The following is a 17,130-nucleotide window of genomic DNA, read 5'->3' as shown; positions in this document are numbered from 1 at the left end:
AGCATCTAAATCAAAGATAAACCAGTGTTAAATCATACAACTCCACCATCAGATTAATTTTTAAAAAGGTTCATGCTACCAATGATATTCTATTAAATCCATGTTTCTCACACTTGAATAAGCACACAAATCACCCTAAGACCTGGTTAAAATACAAATTTTAATTCCATAGGTCAGAAGCGTGGCCTGAGATTTTGCATTTCTAATAAGCACGCAGGTACTGCTGGTCCACGACTATAGGCTGAGTAGCAAGGTTATTAAAAGGTGTTACACCTAAATTCTTGCAGAATTTTAATTGAGGAGACACAGAAAAAATATGAACACATGAAAACTGGTAAAACTTTATAAACCTATCTAATGAAGTCAGAATCACATTACCTGCTTTCAAGCCTAAAACACTGGGCATTTTAATATAGAAAGTTCAAGTGGTAACATACTTTAAATATTGGAAAATGACTATTTCGTTTTGCTCTTTTAGAAACAAAGGCAGTAACCGCCAAATGCAGAACTTTTTCATGGAAGTATACAGCCACCATATACAGCCACCATACATTTGATTCAAGTAAATAACTCCCACATCTTTAAGCAAATCAAAATTACTTTAATTTGATACACATTCCTGTAGTTTAAATAAATAAACAGTGCCAAGCACTGGTACTTATGTGAAAGGGTACAACTTTAAAATAGTGACAATACGACAATAAAACAGAACACAACAAAAAACTTCCATCAGACTATAAACAACTTTCGCAAGTTATTTCCCGGGCTTCATCAGAAATTACATTTCCTTAATGCCTGCCCCTAGGGAAAAATGAAACACAAGGGGCTGGGGAAAGCTCAGGTGTCGGGACGGGATCACGGGACATTTTGGTACAACGTATGGTCTGAAGTAATACATTCGAGCTCAATTTATGTTGCTTTGCTTTTGCTTTATGGGTATGCTCAGTGATCCACGCAGAAGGATAAAAATGTATGCTTTAAATAAAATACAGAATAATAAAAAAAATGAAAAGCAAAACAAAACAGAGACAAACATTCTCTTGCCTGTTGTTACCTCATAAGCAAAATTTTCAGAAACACATTTCAACTCACGTATTCCCTTCATGAGTAAAATAATTTGTCTTTCTTTTTCACTCTAAAGAAAAAAAACTCCAAGCATAATATTTCGTGCACTCAGGCAAGGAAGGTTAAAAAAAAACAAAACAAAATGAAAAACAAAAACAAAACAAAACAAAACAAAATGAAAAACAAAAAACAAAACAAAATGAAAAACAAAAAAACAAAACAAAATGAAAAACAAAAACAAAACAAAATGAAAAACAAAAACAAAAACAAATACAACAACAACAACAACATTTTCCTAGCTTATTTAGGCATGATCAACAGCTATGCCACCTACACTTGAAAACAGAGTTTTTGAATCCTTCAACAAGATACCGTCTTTTAAATGACAGGATGGAATATTTAGAAACTACAAGAAAGAGAAACTGACAAACTGTAGCAATGGAATTTTGCTTTGAAAAAAAAGCAAAAGGTTATAGAATTACCTTTTGAGATAACATGGGAAAATAAATTTGATATTAGATAGATACCATTAAGAGTAAGCCTTATTATTTATTTATTTATTTATTTAGGTTTTAAGAGTAAGCCTTCATTTATTTATGTATGTATGTATTTATTTTTTTTTAATTTTTTTTTAATTTATTTGACAGACAGAGATCACAAGTAGACAGAGAGGCAGGCAGAGAGAGAGAGGGGAGGAAACAGGCTCCCTGCTGAGCAGAGAGCCCGACGCAGGGCTCGATCCCAGGACCCTGAGACCATGACCTGAGCCAAAGGCAGAGGTTGAACCTACTGAGTCACCCAGGTGCCCCCGAGTAAGCCTTATTTAAAGTCAAGAGACTATAGGAATGACTCTGAAAGATTTTCTAGTCCTATATTTTCAGTAATTTAAAATTCCTGAAACATCTCAAAATATCCAACATGTTAGATACAAGAAAATTACTCGGAAGCAGAATATTTAAAGTTTTAAAAGTGCTTTTCTCTGCTTGGAGGTTTTACCAGCGATCAAGTCAGATGAGTTGAATCTTTCATTAATTAAAACCTAATGTATTCAAAAACTTCTGGCTGATGTATTTGCATATCCCATCAATGACAAATGACAAGTAGAAAATATTCCATCAAGTTATCTAAGAACAACATCTAACAGAGGAGCTTCCAAAGCATCAGAGTTTTTTTTTTTTTTTTAATTTATTTATTTGACAGACACAGCGAGAGAGGGAACACAAGCAGGGAGAGTGGGAGGGGGAGAAGCAGGCTCTCTGCTGAGCAGGGAGCCCGATGTGGGACTCGATCCCAGGACCCTGGGATCTTGACCTGAGCTGAAGGCAGAGGCTTTAACCCACTGAGCCACCCAGGTGCCCCAGCATCAGAGTTTTTGAGAGTAACCTATCTTGCATGATCATTTAAGCTTTTAACAACCATGGTTATCAGGAAATGAGGTCTCTTATCTAAATGAAAACCAGCCCGTCACCATTTAACCCCCCTTTTTGTTTATTCTAGTTTCAGGAAACAAATACATGCCATTAACATCCTCCATTTAAAATCCTTTTTACTCACTTGAAGAAAATGACCATCCTAAACTTTCCCTTCTCAAGAATAAATGATAGAAATTCAAGTTTTTCTCAGATTTCCCCTTTTACCACACTTCTCTCAGGGTCAGGTCAAAGAATTTTCTCTCCATACAGAGAGCAGGAAACTTCTATACAACGATCAGGTAGGACACCATTATTGTTCAGCTAGGTATGTCCGAGAAAAGCAGAGTAATTTGGATCATGTTCATTCATTATCCTCTGAAATCTGTGGTTTATGGGCAGCCTTACTCCTACACTCCCCTAACTCTTGTCCACTTCTTTTCTTTCTACTTTAAAGGCTAGGAGTACCTCTACCCTAGCTCCCTTTTCTCATTAAGAAAGAGGAAAAGCCTGTCTGTCTCTATCGCTAATAAAACTATAAAATGTTAGCGCTAGAAGTGACCTTAAAACTTATCAGTCTAACCCCATCTTTTTTGCATGAGAAAATGGGAACCTAAATTGTTCAATAGATTTCTCAAGGTCACAGATGACTAGCCAAAGACTGCCTTTTCAACTAAATTCAAGGCTAATTTTGACTAAACTCAAGTTTCTGCATACAGTCTCCTTCTGGCTAACCAGTTTAGGGAGAACTCTATGCAACAGGACATAAAAGGTATTTGGTTTTACATTTAAACTGTCATAAAATGTTGACCCTAAAACCATTACCATTAAAATAATTACTACCTTGGAAAGGAGAAGTGAGTTGGGGGAAATCGGAAGGGGAGACAAACCATGAGGGACTGTGGACTCTGAGAAACAAACTGAGGGTTTTGGAGGGGAGGGAGTTGGGGGATGGGTGAGCCTGGTGGGTATTAAAGAGGGCACTATTGCATGGAGCACTGGGTGTGGTGCATAATCAATGAATCTTGGAACACCGAAAAAAAGTAAAATAAAATTACAAAAAAAAATTACTACCTATGTATAAAAACTTACTAAAATAATTGCTTATGATATTAAAAATCATTTAAAAATAATTAGCTATAGTTTTAAAAAGACATGGAAAATTAACAGATAAGAAGACAGTAGGCTTAAAACCTCTTGAAAAAATTCACCTTTTTGGAAAAAAAATGTGATTATTTTTTAAGGGCGAGACAATTTTCATCATCACTTGAAATCATTGTAAACTGAATAATACTTTTTTGAAAGGCAAGAACAAATTATATTTCCACACAATTACTGTTACAGTAAATATGTTAAGTAGGAAGTAAAATAAACTCAGAAAGTAAGTATGTATTTTTAAGAGGTTAAAACTCACTATTTTTTTTTTAACATGGCAACATTATGCATGTTACAATCCATCCTCACTAACATCTCTAATTTTTTTTTACATTTGAGGAAGTTTGGAAAGGAGTGAGGGATTAGAGAATTTGACACAAAGCTGAGTTTGTATAAAAACCACAACGCTTTCACCTAGATCATATTATCTTGGTGGGGAGGAGGGGAGTTCTGCAAAGTCTAAATATTTATATAAATATATATATGTATGTATATATATATATACATTTATATAATATATATAAACTATATAATTATAAAACTCTAGTTCCTGATTGAGCGTAAAAAAAGAAAAAAAGATAGCTTTCTTTAAAATATTTGGAGATATACAAATATTACATATTGGGCTAATACTTCCGTTAAAAAAATTTAAAATGGAATAATTTAGCCTTTCTCTTTCCCTTTCTCCCACCTTTCCTCCCTCCCTCCCTTCCTCCTTTTTCCCTTCCTCACTCTCTCTCTCTCTCTCACACACACAGACTCACTCTCACACACACACTCACACACTCAGAATGAGACTTTCTTCCTCTTTTGAATGTGACATCAAAGGTCCCCCCAGCTGTTTAATTACTTTAAAAGCTTCTAAGAATATACACTGTTCAGATAATAATCTTTAGGTATAAATGAGAAGCTAAGAGAAGCAAAAATGGAAGGAAGGAAGGGAGGGAGGGAGGAAGGAAGGAAGGAGAGAGAGAAGGAAGCTTTCTCTTATCTGTCATACACAGGAGATAAGGTCAGAAAGATGATAAATGTCAAAAAATATATAGAAGCTAGAGAAAGAAGGTTTTTTTTGGTTTTTTAAATTTTTATTTATTTATTTATTTTTTTGGGTCTGAGTAAATAAGGTAGCTGTACAGATACTTAAGTCTTCAGATAAGGTGTAATAAATACTGGGGGCAGCCAATCTTGGTAACTACTTAGGCCAGAAGAGAGGGAGATAATAGGCCTAAATAACAGCATGAGTGACTCAGGGAAAGTACAGAGAAGAAGCAGTTAACAGTAAAGGCCACTGAACCATGAATGGTTGCCAACTGTGATGTCTCCAGAGGTCTTTAAAAATGGGATTTATTTCCATTTGGCCACAACAGTTGAGCTATAACCCTGTCTGGTAAAGGAACAGAGTAGTTGAATCTTAAAGTGCTTTATATGCTATGATTTTAAGAGTATGGAAATTCAGAGGCAAAGCAGGATAATGGATATATCCCTCTGGGAAACAGTCCCAGTATTTTCCCTTCAGATTATGTATATACAAACATATACTCTACTAGAAAATGTCCTCAAAAATATTCTTTTCAATTAGGATTACTTTAACTTGATGAAGTCCTTTAGATACATAGGTCATATGATAAATAAAGAACATATAAGAAAATTCCAAGAAAATACTTGCCTAATTAACACAATGATTAAAATTTTGATATTTTCTCACCAAATCTCAATTTTTGAAGAATAATGGCAAATATATTCAAGTTTATCCTATAAGTTAAATAAAATATTAAGATTCTTCATTGTTAGCAATATAATTATTTTGAAATGTAATGACACAAGACTGTCACAGTATGTGAGTCTAAAATAACTTAAGTATTCTAAACTCCTAGAATAACTCTATAAAAGATTTCATAGCTAAGCAAATTTCACTAAGGTAAAACCAATCTTATTAATAAGTATCAGAGAGCAACAGCTTTCTTGAATGTGCTCTAAATGCAATCACCATGACTATGGAATTCTCCTAATTCACAGATACTAGTTTTCATTATTAGGAACTATATTCAAAAGAATCTTTAAATTGATGTGATTCTTTTTCATTCTCATATCATTTTTTTCATTGACTAGCAGGGTTCAATTAATAAATCTGACAGACTCAGATGGTAAACAGCATATTCCAGAGGAAGGTGAATGAAGTAAAAGAGTGAGTTACAAGACTTTTTTGAGAAGAAATACATTTTTCTTAAGACAAAGGAACACTCAAATTTTCAAGTAGTGAAGCTAGATATCTTTGAACTGACAGAACCCACTCACTGTTATGCTGGAGAAATTGCACGCATAAATCCTCATGAATGACAATATCCCTAACAATTAAAAACACTTAGGATTTTTTAATACTAGGTGTGATTGCTTTTGGGGGAAAAGACTGAGTTTAACTTAAAAGCCTGTCATTATGTCTTTCAACTTTTCTGACATAAAAATAGTGACGAAGAGGGGCATTTTTAGAATATATTTAATAGATACATAAAATACTATGAACTTTTCCCCTCCACTCAAGTATTTCCCATTCCTTGTGGATCACTCTTTCTGGAGACAAGGCTGGTTGTCACAGCTGAAGGGTGGGTGCCACTGGGATCTCATGGAGAGAGGCCAGGGATGCTGGTAAACATCCTGCAAAGCATAAGACAGCCTCTGGCAACCAGGAATGACCCAACCCCACAAGTTAATAGTGCCAGGACTGAGAAACCTTGCTATAGATTAGCTGTTCAATTGATAATTTAACAGAATAGTAATGAAGAATTGTTTTCCCACAAATATACACAAAGTAATTTGCACAATGTCTGATGTATCATAGATACTCAGAAAAAGTTAATATTTCCCCCTTTTCCTTCCACTTCTAAAAAAGGTCCTACTTTTCTTTTTTAAAATATTTTTAATTCGTTCATGAAAGAGAGTGCAAGCATGACCGGGGAAGGGGCAGAGAGAGAGGGAAAGTGAGAAGCAGACTCCGGCTCAGCAGGGAGCCTGAAGCGGGGCTAGAACCCAGGACCCTGAGATCATGACCTGAGCTGAAGGCAGACACCGAACCAACTGAGCCCGCCCACATGCGCATTTTGAAAGCAGTTATTAAATGGTACAACTCGGTTATTTGCCTACTAAAGAGCCTGAAATTGAAATGCAGCGACCTGGCGATCTATGACCACGTGTATGCCCCCTGATGTAGGACCTCAGGATCATAATTTTGATGTTAGTATTCCCTAAATCAATTTAGAGAGCCAGAAACCTGGAGCTTTCATCTCCCTCTTTCTTGAGATGTACAATCTGTTACCAAACGCCATAGCTTTTATTTCCAAACTCTTTGTGCATTTCATTTCTCTCTTTCTAGCTCTACTGCCAGCACCCTGGCCCAAGGTATCCAACAGTGCTCAGGGGAACTACTGCTTTGCTTTTTTTCCAATCCAATCTCACAGTGTGGTCATATTTGCTTAAAAACAAGACCAAAGTAAAACTAATCTGATTGCAGTATGTTTTTGCTTAAAATCCTTCAATATGGCTCCATCGCTCTTTAAATAGAGAGCAGACTTACTGTGGCCACCACTCTTCAGTGTCTTCTCATATCACCTGTCCCCTTTCAACTCGTTACTTAGCCCCAGAGGCCTTCTTTGTGTCCTTGAGTTTACCACGCATCATCTTACCTCTGGTTCTGTTTATTTCCAAGGGATTCCCCCCCACACACCCCACCCAATGCTTTACCTAGTTAATTCCTACTTACCTTAGCCCTCGGCTCAAAAAACAGATCTCCAAGGAACTCCCTCTAAATCGGTTACTAAATCTTATCCCAAATGCCGTATATTCTCATAGCAGCCTTCATCTTCCTCCCATAGCACTTCTTATAGCTTAAAATTACACATTTACATAATTATTCTATAAATGTCCATCTCCCAAGATAGCCTATAAGCTCCACGAAGGTAAGGATTTAATTATTTTCTTTGCCATTCTTTCTCTAGAATTTACCAAATTGAGAACACTACTGACAGTGCAAATATCTATTGAAAGAGTAAACAAAGGACAATCAAGTTCCCATTGCACATCTGAAAGTACTTCTGCCCTCCCTTTACAAATCCACTTTTTACCTTCTGATAATACTGTTATTTGTGTCTATCCTTCTCCTTGGCCAGCTATGGCAAGCTCCAAGAGGGCAGAATCCAGGCATTAGTTATCTGGACAACCTTTACAGCGTCCAGCATACTGTCTTGTATACAGAAATTGCTTAAAAACTTGTTCATTTGAAAATCTGGAAGCCGGGGGTGCCTGGGTGGCTCAGTGGGTTAATCCTCTGCCTTCAGCTCAGGTCATGATCCCAGGGTCCTGGGATCGAGCCCTGCATCGGGCTCTCTGCTCAGCAGGGAGCCTGCCTCCACCTCTCTCTCTGCCTGCCTCTCTGCCTACTTGTGATCTCTGTCTGTCAAATAAATAAATAAAATCTTAAAAAAAAAAAAGAAAGAAAGAAAATCTGGAAGCCTACCTTCAAATGGCATATTTCATAAAGGGTCTAAAGTTGAGTTGCATAACGGAAAAAAGATATGAGTACTCAACTGACCAGATCAAGATCCTCTCCAGAACTAATCAGCTCTATCCTGTACAAATCACATAAACTTTCTAGATCTCAGTTAAATAAAGAGCCATCAGTGTCAGCGAACTATGTGTCAGTTCATATACTAGAAACTCTCTCGCAACTCTGTAGGAAAGTGTTCAATATGCCATTTTGCAAAGGTAGGAAAGTGAAGATTAAATAAATCGCTTTCCTTTTTTTTTAAGATTAAATAACTTTTTAAGAGTCATACATCAGGTAAGAAATGGAGGATTGAAATTCAGGTCTGCCCAGCTCTTAAAATCCTTCCTCTTTTTATTACATGTTATGACTTCTGTGTTAAAAAGAGTTAATAAATCTTATTCTAATGTAATTTTGGTTCTGTTTTGGTCCCATGACCTAAACCAAAATACTTTCGATAAGAAATTATTTACAAAGGAAATAATAAAAAATGAAAAAGCAACTACTGAAGGGGGGAGGGGAATATTTGCAAATCATATACTGGAGAAGGGATTAATCTATAAAATATGTGAAGATTTTATACAACTCAATATGAAAAAAAAAATCTAAATTAAAAAATGGGCAGAGGATCTAAACAGACATTTTCAAAAGAAGACCTACAGATGACAGACACCTGAAAAGAGGCTCAAGGTCACTCATCATCAGGGAAATGCAAATCCTAATCACAATGAGATATCAAGTCATCCTATTAGAATGGCTATTATCAAAAAGACAAAAAATAGCAAGTGTTGGCAAGGATATAAAGAAAAGGGAACCCTGGGCACCACTGGTGGGAATGTAAATTTGTGCAGTCACTTTGCCAAACAATATGTAGGTTCCTCAAAAAATTCAAAGTAGAACTGCCCTACGATCCAGCAAATTCACTTCTGGGTATTTACCCAAAGAAAACAAAAACACTATTTCGAAAATATATATCTACCCCCTGTTCACTGGCAACATTATTTACAACAGTCACGATATGGAAACAACCTAAGGGACCAACATGAATAGATGAATTGTGGTATATTTACAATGGAGTATTATTTAGCCATAAAAAAGGAAGACTATCCTGCCACGTGAGACACCATAGACAGACCTTGAGGGTATTATGCTCAGTGCAGTAAGTCAGAGAAAGTAAGAATAATACTCTATGATTTTACTTATATGTGGAATTTAAAACAAACAAACATGCAATAAACAATACCAAGCTCATAGACATAGAAAATAGATTGGTGATTGCCTGAGGCAAGGGGAAGTGGGAGAAGAAGAAGGTGGAAAGGGTCAAAAGGTCCAAATTCCCAAAAGATAAATAAGTCATAAGGCTATAATGCTCAGCATGGAAGTAACATTTAAAATACTGCATAGGTAAAAACTAAGAGAGTAAATCTTGAAAGTCTTCATTACAAGAAAAAATTACTATGTATTAATAAAAATAATAAACACAGGCCATTACATATGGCGATGGATATTAACTGGACTTCTCATGGCGATCACGAGGCAGTATGTACAAATATCAAATCGTCATGTTGTATGCCTGACACTTCTATGTCATATGTCAATTTCAAGCCAGTTCAAAATTATTTAAACGCACAATTCATGTATTAGTATATTAAATTAACATGATATATAATTACTCTTCTCATATGTGAGTGGGGTTCACCATATAAAAACGTTTTGAGGACAAAACAAGTCATGTTATATTTTACATTCTCATGGTAAAACAACATCAAAAGAGCCAATTCTATCTCTGAAAAGTGACGTGATGCAGTCTTTTAGGACCACTGCCATAAACGTCAAATGTATGTAGTCAAGCATCAAGTGTACACATTCACAGTTTGCTCTAGGATATCATGACATCTCTGACCTCAGTTTCCTTGTCTGTAAAATGGAGCTAAAGTAAATGATTTCTAAGTCTCCCCATCCATATTTAACATTCAAAATCTCTTCAATCTGCCAGAGAAATTACGAAATTTAACATTTATTCCCAAGAACCTTAAATCAGGCCAAAATTACTTATTATCAACTATATTTAGTAATATAATACATTTTAGAGCAATAAAAAGCATAAGGAAAAACCTAAGCGGACACCTCATCTCTTTACTAATGACCTAAAAGTACACTGAAATAGCTATTCCACCATCCACAAAGTTAATTTAAAAGCACCTTTGTAAAATGGCCATATCTATCAGTTTTAATTGTGCAATGCTTTAAATTCTCTCCTAATAACATCGACCACACAAAATAAATGTTCTACAGCTAAAGCTCACTTTAACAACCATTTATGGATTTTTCTTACCCTCATAAATCTGTTATAAAGCAATTATTCAGCTGGTTTTTGTCTTATACCTATTTTAGTATTTTCTACAAGTGTGTTTATACTGGCACATTATTTATCAAGTCCTGAGAATAATAGTTTAAAAACAAATTAAAGTGCTCATGGTATTTTAATCAGTTTTGCAAACTCTGGGAGTGATATTATAAAGTAGTAACTTCCAGTTTATACGAATCGTTAAAAACAATAAAACAAAAGGAAGCCTATTGTATATTCAAATTATTGAAATAAGATTTAAAGGACACCAGCTGCCACATAATTGTGAAGTGTAATGATTCTAATGATAACCCTGATGTTTGGAATATGCTAAAATGATTTGTGAATCTACACCAATGAATACTGTTCAGCATAATTAATACTGTATATACTTCTAAGATAGCTGATATATAACAAATAAAAAATCGATACATACAAATGCATAAAAAGTCAAATTTCCAATTATCCCGTATATTTATCACTGCATTCATCATTTTTTTAAAAGGTGTCGTTAGTGTCGAATGGCCTACAATTATTCTTTTTTTGTGATTATTCTCTTTTAAACAAGAACAATCTCAATCCCTTTATGTCCCAACAGCTCTGGATAAAAGAGAATGTATCCATGTGAACTGACTTACAATTAATTACTTAACATTAAATGGGGCACGATCTCATATGCGCTATCGTAGTTACTCCATGTCTCAAAGTTACGTGAGATTGTGAGCAATGAATCTAACGTTTTAAAATGAACTACCCCTCAATGACTAGAGCAAAAAACGATTTCTATAAATTTCGTTCTCAGAGTGAGCGATTCAGACGGCATAGATTGTACACAACTCTACTACATGGTTCCAAATTGATGCTATTATTGCAGAATGTAGGTTGTTAAAGAGAATTTCTAAGTTTTATATCTATAACAAGGTGATGGGACAACCTCCCCAACTGGTAAGTAGATGAATAAATCACAGGAAAGCTCAGAAGATAACGGAAGGCCCACAATGTGCTATTTACCAGTGTGGTGCCGGGTCGTGATTTGTCAGAGAATCATCTTATATATCAATTATTTCTTGAACCCGACTGCTGTCTTTATTTCCTCAAATACTCGCTTGGCACACAAATTAAGAGAGTATTTCAAATTCTCCGTAGGAAGGCCATGCGGTGGGGACTGCTTTGCCTTTAGGTTAATGTTGAAAGATTTTACATCAGTTTGTTTGAAATAACTGAAAGCAATCCAAACCCTTCATGAGTCAATGAAAGAAATTTAAGAGAACGTCACATCTTCCACAGTCATTAGGGTTAAAAAGGCTATTTTTGAAAGGCAATGAGAACACAAGTTCTTTACTTTATCCTTCCTACAAAAAAAAAGGATGGGGGAAGGAATCATAGGCCATAATGCTGCTGGGTCTCAGTCAAATCCAACAGCATAAAAAAACCAGCAGGAGTAGACCTCAGCATTCTATTTACGCCACCGAATCAGAACAGCGAGGAGAGGGAGCCATTCTCACAAATCACTCTCTTGTTAAATTCTGTAGTGGGACTTCATTAAACCTCTTGGCTGATGGCATTTTACTTCCAGCCTGTTCACAAAGAGCTCGGCTGGCAACACTGATTCTTTAAAAGTCTCCACTCACACACTGTCTTTCTTGGGACTGCATTTTACAGTCACAAATCTCTTTTTCTCATCAGCACCTCGAATCTTCCATGGGCTTTTTAAATCATTATTTAAACCACAAAACCAAAAACAACAACAACAAGTCACAAAAATACCATGCCAAATCCTAGAAGGGAGACATTTTAAGTAAGATTTTGGACTTCGGCAGTAAAAAAGGGACCATATGTATACACAGGAGATGTAAATAAAAATAATATTGTGATGTGCGTGTGTTTTATATATAAGTTATATAATGATGTATGTGCTTTATATATGTGTGTGTGCGTGTGTGTGTATACACACATAAAACATTCCCCAAGCCCTGAAGTACTATTTACTACAGTACCATTGATTTTACTGGACCCCTGAGGATTATTACCACTTCCATGAAGAATCTTTCCCCAAAGAACCCGTCTGCTATACCTTGTCAGACTCTGGCAAACATGGCGCCCACATAGCAAGGTTCTCAAAGTCATCAAGTAAAGCTTTGGGGGTCTTATAATATGTGTTTCATCAAAATGTTCATGAACTCACAGTTCTTGACCAGGATCCTGGATTATTGTAAACCTAACTTGAACCAGCAAAAAGGCCCCCTGACACTCTTAGTTTTGGCTTTGACTCAAATAACCACGTTAATGGTCAGAAACGATGTATTATTATAATCAGCAATTTAAGCAAACTATGCCAACAAATGATTTAAATGAAGTTGACATCAAAGAAGGGAAATTTAGGACTGAAGGGCCCAGTTTTTTCTCTCATTACTTCTTTTATGCCGAGATATCATAGGAGCTCTAAAAAGTCATATGACTCTTACACAAAGTTTTCATATGCTGACAGAAAGCTAAATATAGTGAAACCTATTTAAGGAAGCCACAAATTTACAAAATGGGCCTTTTCTCCCCCAGAGTTTTTTTTTTTTTTTTTAATTTTATTTATTTATTTGACAGACAAAGATCATAAGCAGGCAGAGAGAGAGAGAGAGAGAGAAGGAGGCAGGCTTCCCACTGAGCAGAGAGCCCGATGTGGGGCTCGATCCCAGAACCCTGGGATCATGACCCGAGCCGAAGGAAGAGGCTTTAACCCACTGAGCCACCCAGGCGCCCCCAGAGTTTGTTTTTAAATGCAAGTTCATAAAACTTTATCCCTTACTACTGCCAATAAAATCCACAAAAAGCTTCATTCCTTTACTTTTACCTACATTTTAATTTTGCATTCTGAAACAATGATCTACTGGTTCATTAAAAAAAAAGTCACATAGACACAGTATGTTACACTGTGTGAGATTAACATGTGGTTTGGTTATCTTCAAAGTTGTTATTTTGCATCTCAGACAATGGTGAATCACACAGATGCGTGCAAAGGGACATCTCCTTTAATGGATTATGATTTCTGATCTATAGTCAAGACTACTATAGTTTTAAATCATATGGAAGTTCTTAGTGGAGACTATCTAATTTTTTAAATCTAGTTAATTAAATTGTTCCAATATATGGATTATATTTCTGGGAGGAACAGTGAAGGTTTTCAATATTATCCATACAATCAGGAAATTCAGCAAATTGACCATACCAGGAGTGATAATAACATTAAGGTCTAAGGGTATCTTGTTAATTATGGATCTGTTTAATTGAAAAATCCAAACTAATTATTTGGGTCTCAAATACTTATCAAATATACATAATTGATACAAACAAAAAGTATTTTTAACAAAATGCAGAATTTTTTTGTATTATACTTCATTTGTCTTTTGTTGCCTAAAGCAACTAGAATAAAAATTAACATTTTAAAAGATTTATTTATTTATTTTAGAGGGACAGAGGGAGGAAAAGAGAGACAGAGAGAGAGAGAGAGGTGGGGAGGGGCAGAGGGAAAGGGAGGGAGAGAGAATCCCAAGCAGACTCCCGGGTGAGTACAGAACCCGATCTCACAACCCATGAGATCATGAACTGAACTGAAATCATGAATCAGACACTCAACTGACTGAGCCACCTACACATCCTCTAGAATTAATAATTTTTAACCATCATTATAGAAGCCTTGATATCACTGTTTATTGAAAAGTGTTTATTATGTGACTATGTAAAATATTTTAGGAGATGTACACATGATTCAGACCTTAACCCTTTTATAGAGCTAATGATAGGCAGTCAAGAGAACTGAAGATACATGAATTTTTGATTCTGACACATAGGAATATACATCACTAAAGTGAAGTCATCCTCCTTCTTCATATCACCTTCATTCCTTCTACTTTTATTGGACATTTTTTACTTTTTTTTTTAAATTGTATTTATTTATTTGACAGAGAGACACAGCGAGAGAGGGAACACAAGCAGGGGGAGTGAGAGAGGGAGAAGCAGGCTTCCCACCAAGCCGGGAGCCCGATGCGGGGCTCGATCCCAGAATCCTGGGATCACGACCCGAGCCGAAGGCAGACGCCTAACGACTGAGCCACCCAGGTGCCCCAATTGGACATTTTTTAAAAGGTTTTATTTATCTATTTGAGAGAAAGAAAGAGAATGAGAGCGAGCATGAGAGGGGGAAAGTCAGAGGGAGAAGCAGACCCCCTGCTGAGCAGGGAGCCTGATGTGGGACTTGATCCCAGGACTCCAGGATCATGACCTGAGCTGAAGGCTCAGTTCAACCAACTGAGCCACCCAGGCACCCATTATTGAGCATTTCTTTGAAGCTTACAACAGTGTGACGAGCATTTCCTATTGATTAGCTCACTTAATACCCACAGCAAGCCTGTGAGGGAGATATTTCACTCCCATTTTACTAATTAGAAAACTTGAGAAATGAAGATTTAATAACTTGAACATTCAGCATTTAAATCCAAGTGAGTCTGTCAGAAAAGAATGTGCTATTAATTCTACTCTGTAGAATGTTTCCTAACAGTAGCAGGAAAAAAAAAAAAAAAAAGAGGTCTCCCTAAAAGACCTTCCAAAGAAATATTAAGGACTAATTTCAAAGATAGATTTCAATATTAAGGAGCTATAGAAAATTATCTTTGAACAAAAAGAAAACACTGACTGAACTACATTACTTAGCTACCAAAAAATTCACATCTTTATGGATAAAACAAATATTATTGAGAATCTGATGAATTTTTAATTCTTTTGGAAGGAGCTGATGAGAAAAACAATCATAAGGACAATTGCTCTCTCATAAAAACTTCAAAATCCTTAAACCACTTTTTTTTTTTTTAAGATTTTATTTATTTATTTGACAGAGAGAGAGACACAGCAAGAGAGGGAACACAAGCAAGGGAGGCGGGAGAGAAAGCAGGCTTCCTGCGGAGCACGGATCCTGATGTGGGGCTCGATCCCAGGACTCTGTGATCATGACCTGAGCCAAAGGCAGACGCTTAACAACTGAGCCACTCAGGCACCTAACCTTAAACCACTTTTATGAGAATATAAATATTGTGTTACTTACCTTATTCTATTTCCTATCAGCTCACCGATGTTTACATCGCATGTGCATTTATTTTCAACACATGAGAACACTGACTCTCAGACGAAGTTGAGTGACTTGCCCAGGACCCCACAGCTGGTATGTGTCAGGGCAGACCTTGATTCATCCACCCAGAAAATGTTACCTGAGTGCCAAGGATGACCCAAAGACTGAAAAGACAAAGCCAGCAAAGTCTTACTCTTAGGACTCAGAGTCAAGTGGGGGAGATATCAAGTAAATGGCACCCAAGGGGGACATGAGGGGGGGAATCCCTAACCTGCGCTTGGGTGAAGACAGTGTGCCAAGCCCCTTTAGGATGCTCACCTGAGCTGAGTCTCAGAAGGAATCATAAGCGGGTAGAAGACAGGGCAGGTAGGGGACCAGGCATTTCAGACCAAGGGACCAATGTAAAGAAAAACCCAGAGGCAAGGGACATGGTGGTATGAGCAGGAAGTATATATATATATAAACAATACAATGGTACAGCACTAAAGGGAGTCGCGAGAGGGGACTGAGTGGCCAGGAGGTGCACTATTAAGTATTCTGGATCCTTCCCCAGAAAGATGGGGTAAAATGTTCAGATTTGTGTTTTAGGGAGATGAACCTGTTGTGCAGAGAACAGGTTCTATCAGACAAGACGGAGGCAAGGAAACTGGATAGAGACTGACAGATGACCAAAGCCTGAATGAAATCCGTGAGGCAAGTATCAGAGAGGTGGGGGGAGGGTGAAGAAATATTTAAAAGGCAAAAATAAGGAGGATTTTGTGACAGCTGACATGGGAGAAGTGCATGCGTAAAGCATGACCCCCATGGCCCAGGCTATCTACTGGTGTGTGTCCGCCGGGTGCCCTGCTTTCCACTGATGCAGAGAATTCAGTGTCCGCCTCCTCGTCTGCTCCCCTGTTCGCTGCATCACTATTATTTCCTGTGAATTAATATTCACACTCCGGGTTTGTAGAAACCTAAAAGCTTCGACAAGCCTCTGACAGCTGCATCTTGTCTCACTGAAAGTTACAACTGCTCTTCAACTCCTAGTTCGTGGGGACAGTAGGTAGGGGCCAATGATAAACCCTAGTGCCCGAGATATTTCAGCAAAGCTGCTTGTCGGAAGCATGTGGTTCGCTAGCAGCAAGGAGAGATTTTCTAGGAAACATCCCATTAGCAGCAATTAAGTCAGCCAAGACAGTGCAGGTCTTATTTATTTTTTTTTTTCTGCCTTTGTGTCTCCTTGGTCTCACGTCAGTCTCGGACCTGAAGGCTCAGCCTTCCAGAAGCTGTCAGTGGTTAATCAATCCTAATGAGGAAGCACTCTGTTCCTTTACTGCATAGTAGGCACAAATACTTACGGGAAGCACCAGACAAAGTAACAATTCTTCAGAAGAGAAGAGAACCCACACCCTTTTGATGATTCGTTTGAACGATTCTTATTGTATGCCAACCATAAATTTAAAGAGATAGCAACATCATTCATAAGACCATATTTTAGAATAAATTTAAAGAGATAATAAATTTA

General features: G+C 36.8%; 1 protein-coding gene across 4 annotated transcripts in view; it reads right to left on the bottom strand.

Annotated features, from left to right (window-relative positions):
• Positions 1 to 17,130, bottom strand: part of LOC111148375 (roundabout guidance receptor 1) — a 417,477-nt gene that overhangs the window by 87,739 nt on the left and 312,608 nt on the right. The gene's annotated exons all lie outside the window — the stretch shown is intronic.

Source organism: Enhydra lutris, unplaced genomic scaffold, assembly GCF_002288905.1.
Source record: "Enhydra lutris kenyoni isolate GAN:26980312 unplaced genomic scaffold, ASM228890v2 scaffoldscaffold2, whole genome shotgun sequence".
Classification (NCBI taxonomy): Eukaryota; Metazoa; Chordata; class Mammalia; order Carnivora; family Mustelidae; genus Enhydra; species Enhydra lutris.
This window is presented reverse-complemented; position numbering and strand designations above follow the sequence as displayed.